The sequence below is a fragment of the Sesamum indicum genome, linkage group LG5 (genome assembly GCF_000512975.1).
Source record: "Sesamum indicum cultivar Zhongzhi No. 13 linkage group LG5, S_indicum_v1.0, whole genome shotgun sequence".
In the NCBI taxonomy this organism is placed as follows: Eukaryota; Viridiplantae; Streptophyta; class Magnoliopsida; order Lamiales; family Pedaliaceae; genus Sesamum; species Sesamum indicum.
The window spans coordinates 9,988,600-9,995,950 of record NC_026149.1 but is presented as its reverse complement, the minus strand read 5'-3'; the positions used below and the strand labels follow the sequence as shown (position 1 = coordinate 9,995,950).

At 36.1% G+C, this 7,351-nt stretch overlaps 1 pseudogene; it reads right to left on the bottom strand.

Moving 5' to 3' along the window:
* Positions 1,501 to 7,005, bottom strand: LOC105162302 (annotated as a pseudogene).

The following is a 7,351-nucleotide window of genomic DNA, read 5'->3' as shown; positions in this document are numbered from 1 at the left end:
AGGTCTCAGTTACAACAAACTTAACTTTCACTTGGGCGGTCCAAGTTAAATATTAGGCCCAGAATGGAATAAAATTCAAATGGTTTGATTAAATTCAAGTCCTCCGAATATTAGCAATGCACTGATGAACATAATGACACTGAAAGAATAAATTCTCATGTGTTTCCAAGATCCCAACTTGACAAAGGACACATGCCCCACCGGTGTGATGCAGCAAGGTTTGTCAACATTAGACAACTTCCCCAAAATGACAAGCCTTAAGATAAATTGGTTGCGGGGAATCTTGAAAGAACCCAAGAATGTGAAATTCAGCCTACCTTGGGTCCTTAAAGACAAAAAAGATGGTGTGCTGCCGCCGTTGTAAAAATACCACCATTCAAGCGCCAAATAATACGATCCTCCCCATCATGGGTGGGAAAAGTAAATAATTCCTAGGGCATAATAATTATTAAAAAAAATTCAAAAAGTTTAAAAAAGTATGTAAAATCATAATTCATAATCTAAAAAGATATTTTGGTGAGATTATCATAGAAATTGATGAAAATCTAAAGGAGGCTAATTGAATTGATTTATTGTTAGAAAAATATTGGGGATATTAATTTTTTTCAAAAAAAAAATAAGATATTTGTAATTATTGCAAACCTCGGGAGGGGTGGTCGTCATTTATCCTAATAAATGTATTAATTAATATACAAATAATATCGAGCACTTTTGTTTGATTGCTCTTGGATATTAGTTAAATAATTGGTGTTATTCGTTAAATAATCATAATGAAAAAAGCTGTAAGATAAACAAGGACAAATACAGGTCCTCTCTATCACACGCATGGATTATAAGAGAGACAAAATTTATTAAAAGATTAATGTTGCCATCCATCGACATTCATATCGCCCTCTCCGACCTTATCTCTATTACAACCCTTAAAAAAAGAAGAAAGAAAGAGAAAACGAAAAAGGGTTCATAATACCATAGGAATATTAACATGTTTTATTTTAATTTCATTTTTATACGTAAATAAATCTGAATGTTTTATCTGCCAATTCTGATATTGCTTCATATATTTTACACATGTGGTTCCCTTTTTTTCCATTTTAAAAAAATAAAAAGAAAGAAAGAAAAAGGTAGCCCGTATGGGATTGAATTCATCTGCTTCAAAAAAAAATCTTTATTTTTAATTAAAATAATATATTGTAATTGATTTTTAATTACTATTTTCAAAATAAAACTTTATTTTTAATTACTATGTTAAGCCCAAGCGCAGAGAGAGAGAGAGAGAGCATCAAATGAAGGTTACTCACCGCCTACAGAGAAATGGACAGGTTCATGCATTCAAATTTCAACCCTTAACAATAAACCTCCATGCAAATGGAGCCCATTATGTATTTGATAACAACACACACTTATGGGTGGAAAATGGATGGGTAGGTCATGTTAGGTTTGGATTGGATCTCAGTTGATTGAATTTATATATGTATGTGTTTCATATATAAATAGATTATATTCTTAATTGAAATATTTACTTTGAACGCTAATGGTAGTGATCGACAAACATATTTTTAGGAGGATCAGTGCTGGTTCCCCAACTACCCTCCAGAGTGACTCAAACCCATGACCAAAATCGTAGGTGCAAGGTACTTTTTGTTAACCAGCTACCTTGGCTCGTCTACAACATCAAAGTTTAAGCAACTATTACATTTCTTAGACCAAGAGTCTAAAGAGAAATCCTAACTATGATTCTGGAGACATTCTCTGAACAAATCTCTTCATGCAGTGTTGCTGGTTGCCCTTGGTAAAGAGGTGAAGTTGAATCTGCAAAGAAATGAGTCGACTTATAATATGAACTCAACATAAACACCACAATGTGCAACAATTGTTGTGAAATCGCACGTCGTCTATTCAATCCCTATCGACTTGAGTGGAAAAATACCTGATAAGAGGCTTCTGGGCTGCCACATTTGCTGAAGCGGACGCCCTAGAGAGTTCAGAAAACTACATCCAAGAGTTGAAAATGTCAGAAGTCCATCTCAGTTCCCTTGTGCATATATAGTTGATGAATCAAATTGTAGACATAGCAGGCGATCGCATTCAGAGTACTGCTCGGTTTGCCGCTTCAGGCTTCTTCTTCAATTGCAAGAAACTCCAGGTCTTGCCAAATTTGAATTCAAGTTTATGATTCCAAGTAAATGTAGGATTGGAAGAGCATCACCGCTTGGCATTTTACTATGGCAAAACCGGACAAAGGAACAAGAAACAAAGAGACAGCAGCAAAAAAGGTAAGCTGACAAGACCTCAAGCTCCTCCAGGATCCCATTTATTTGAATGCTGGAACTAGAATTGGTTCCACTCCACGCTACAGCTCGCTCTGCAGTGATGAACATTAATGGTTGAGTTTCATTTGCCTGACGGTGGAGTTGAAATTCACTGTTCGGTTGTACGCTTTCTACAAGCCCATCATGGTCGTCTGAAGAACCTTGGCGACTGTTACCAGGTGGAGAAGACTCACCAGAAGAAGATGCAGGCAGAGAACGGGATCCACTTTCACCAAATCCAGCAATTTCAGTGTCGTTACATCTACTCTCTGAAATTTCCATTTTGCAAACATCCTGCTCCAATCGTTGGCTAGCCACTGTGCTAACAGGCGAAGGTACATTGCTTGGTGTGCTGGAAGATTCTGTGGAGCCAACTGGACTATTGAATTCGTCTTGTTTCATCTTCTTCATGCTCGTAACAGTCTCTGTTTCTGGGAAGGCAGATGCAAGTGACCTTTTGGCGAATCGCTTCTTTGCTGGATTGGGGGGGCGTACTCCACCAGGGGACAAAGTTAGGTATGTCGTTCCATTTCACATGGCATACATCAATCCACATTGTTGGCTTCAAGGATGAGTATGCGTATACGTCGTACATAAATTCCTCCACCGACCTCGTTACATCAAATTGTTTGCCTTGTTGAGGACCAGTGCCTTGTTTCCTTCGCAAACCCATAAAATAACTGTGGCGAAACGGCTTTGATTTGTCCGAAAAACCGCCTGTGTGAGGATGGCACTGAACTAAACCACCCGTGTCCCTTTCTATCTGGAATTATCAAATGACACCAAGAAATCATCCAACGGAAACAGACACCAAACAAACCTTTCCAATTCTGGGAAAGAGCACCTAAAAGGAACGTTTCGACCAACCTTCAGCGTAAGCAAGCGTATTCTTGACTCGACCCAACCTTTCCAATTCAACAGGTCACCTTCATTCTTTGCTGCAATGTCTATCTGCAGATAATTTCTGTACGCTTGGAAGTTAGTGAAAGGCTGAAACATAGTATCCCAGCTGGCTGTCTTTGCTTCCACTGCCTACATCCATAACAACAATGGAATTTAATTGAACTGCCACATAGCAAACAAGTCTGTATCCTAGAAGTAAATAAAGAAGCACAAATGAAAAACGAGGGTTCTAAAAAGCAAAATTTGGAGAAAAATACAATAATTGCAAACAAAGGAGCTTCTTTCCAGGGCACAGGTCACAGAATAAATTCCATTTGAAGACGAATCTTTGTTGGCTAAAAGGGATTAACTGCTGCAGAAGAATAACCTGACAAATTTCATTTCCACGCTGAAATTCTTCCATCATGACTCGTAGTGTGCTTGTTGACACATTGTAGCTTGAGTTCATGCAGGGATATGCAGGAGTTATTATCGGCATGAGGTGTGATCTATCCTTGTAATTTCTTCTAGGATCCCAGAAAGGAAGTCTTAAAGATCCTTCTTGAATTGGGCACAGCATCACAGGAATTGGCCACCGCCACATGTAGATCCAAAAGAACTTCGACACCAATGTGCTTGGTAGAGCATTTGGGTATAGCTGGCAAATGCGAGCAACGAGCAATGCCCAATTTATACAGCCTAGGAAACCAGTAACCTGGCAAGATGAAAGGAGAAAGACTTAGACCGAGAAATGAGAATGCTCGAGTATTATGTTTATATTCATGAGTGATAGAAAAGCAAGGATTGCTCGCTTAAATTCCTCACGTTTGAGTATACTCCACGCCTTTTAGCCCATAGCCTCATACATCGCAGAGTAGTCCGAAACGTCTAAAGGAGGAAAAAGAATGTGATTTAGAAATCATGTTAAAAAAGTACTTCACAGATAATTGTGTGGTACACACCTTAATATTCGGGACGAGCTGCAATATTTGATCAGTCACCCTACAACCATTGAGACTGCGAACAGTCTGTTCACCCACATATCGCAGTATAGATTCTTGAGATATGTCCAAGTCCTGGAATCGAACAGATACCCAAGACAGAAAGAATTTATAGGATATCCAAAAGCACAAGTTTCAAATTAAGACATTCAATGATTATTTGAACAACAGTACATAGCTCAGATATAAGTGATATAGGCTCCAGTGAGGAGATCAAATCTATTAAGCAGTCAAACTTTTTCAACATCATCCGAAAATGGTTTCTAACTATTGCATCACATTCTTAAAACAAGCACCGATTCCTGGAATGAAAATAAAGGCTACTACAAAGACAAGATTCATACTTCAGGAATAACCCAGAGGGACACATTTGCATAGAGGAGATCAATGGAAACACCATCGAACTTGAATTTCATCACTGGAACATGAGCGTCGGGTACCGCATGCAACTCTTGTACTTCAGGAATCTCAGACAACATCTTCTGAAGCCCACCAAAAAAGTCTTTCTGTATGTAATAGAGTTATTTTCTTTCTTCCATTCATCAAAGCAGGAAAATTCAATAAGCAAAGTTCACAGCTAAAAAGGGAAGTCCGCCATACATTTCGGTCGGCATACTTTGGTCCAATACATAATGTGTCAATATCAGCACCGGGTCCATGTACCTATCAGTTTAAGTTAAGAATGAAACCTAATCATGAGAGGCATGTTTAAGCAAACATTTAAAAAGTTCAACAATTTAAAATAAGGAAAATGAATATCAAGTGAGAGAAAATTCATACACCAAGGCGATAAGAGCCAAAGGTGAATATCTTCGCATTTGCGTGGCGCACTGTACAATCACTGTGACCTTTGGCGCGGCTGACACTTTTGATCCATGTCTTGACGATCTGCATGATAATTGCATTTGAGTAACCTAGGTATCTAATACTAGTGAAAAGATTAACAAGATTGTTTAGATTAAAAATAGATTAACCTGATTCAAGCTACCAAGTACTTCCTCCCGTCATATGGCTTCTTCACGACATTCACACAATGCTGCATTTTCAAGAAACTGCAACCAATTTACAAGTAAGAGTATTTACCAATATTTCTTGAAGATTTTCAAGAAGAGATGGGTAGAGAAGAAACCTTTTCCAAGTCTTGATTCATAATAACATCGATCTCGGTGGGTCCCACTGTTGAAATTGGTTGTCATATCCCAGTACCGGAAGCAATAGCCATATTCTTTGATCCAAGTCTATCCATCCTATTTTCACTAAAAGAACAAAAGAAAATAAAAGGGCCGCAGTTAGAAGTCTTTATACAATCAATTTAGTTGACCTTCATCTATTTATTCTATTTGGAAATTATTATAAAAAGAATAAAAGATTACAAAAATGGGGATATTCGAAAAGTGTGAGAGAATTAGGCAGAACCGCATGTTAATGCGGTTCTTCAACTTTTTTTAGACTATTGAAATGATTATTGTGATTGGTTTAATATCCATATTGACTTATGTTTTCCTATTTTTTATTTATGAATATTTGCAAATGCATGAAATCTCTGCAAAGATAAACCCATTCTTATTGCACTCACTTGGCACTCTTATTGAGATGCTTAACCAAACATTTCATGTTGCAATTTCACAATTTGTGTAATAGTTTTAAAAGCAGATATACAAATCTTTTACAATTAAAGAATCCATTATTTTTAAACTAAGGCAAGAAATAGATGATAGACCAAAATTATTGCACTGACAAGTCAAAAGTTGAAACAAAATACATGCCTCTCATAAAGATTGAAGCACCCCAAATTTAAAAAAATAAAAATAAAAAATTGCACAATAACCCTTAAAGAGTCAGTCACATGTACAACAAATTAAAAATATTTACATATTACACTTTTTCTCCAAAAACCAATATGAAAAGAAAAAACAAACACTAAGGCCATGTTTACTTCAGTGGATAATGGATGATATCCCTGACAATTTTAGTTAATAGTGTATTTACTAGCAGTTTGATCAGCCTGATACTAAACTAACTGGCACAGTATTGATCCACATAATTGGCTGACTGTATCACCGATAGAAATGGCTGATTGCAAGCCAAAATATCAAATCAGTAAGGGTATTAATCAATAAATCACCATTGATTTTGATTACTTAAGTTATTACAATTCTTGTTATAATCATACAACAATAACTCAAGATCTTATGCTTGCTCACCAAATCAACCAAAGTATCAAATGGATATCGAGGCCTATGCAAACTAACGCCGGGTAAATAGAGGATAAAATAGAATAGTAGAAAATATCGCACAAGAACGAGGTATAAAGCATAAAATCGAAAAATAAAGAATTAAACAAATCATAGTGCCCTTGAATGTGCCCCTGAATCCGATTAAACAAGAATTAAACAAATAAAGAATCCGATTAGTATTAAACAAATAAAGAATCCCGTTAGTATTCAAGAATCCAACAACAAGAATTAAACAAATCAATGTGCCACTGAATCCGATTAGTATGATAATAGAACTTTAATCTTACATATAAACTGCTACAACAGTCATGAACTTTCGCAACTTTCACCCTTTCTTCAACTTGTTTTGGTTATAGAAAATACATGATACTAAAAACACACCCAAACCCAAGAAAAAGAAGAATAAGTAGAATGCAACAGAGAAAGAAGGATTACCTGGAAGCCGTACTCGTCGCCGTCCTTGCTGCCGTGAATTTGGGGCTAGGGTTCTAAGAGATGGGTTTGGGGAGGAAATGAGAAAGGAGAAAGAATGGAGATAGAAAGAGAAGAGAGAGAGAAAATGGAAGAAGAAACGAGAAAAAGAGAGAGAAAGAGATGGGTTTTTGACTTTTTATATTTACTACTACTATTATTATTAGTAGTATTATTTTTTTTTAAATCATGAATTCAATCATTAAATTTTTACATAAATATAATTGAAATTAATATATGTTCATAATCTGAAAAATTTATATATTTATAAATATTAGTATAACATTGATTTAACTATCATCTTACATTGTTGAATAATATGGATTAATTGGGCCATCAAAATTCAGATCATACCTTTAAGTATGATCAAACTTACAGAAAAATACATTTGGTAAAGTTTAAATTTATTGGATATACGAATGTCGAGGTATCATACTCGAAACACAAGAGT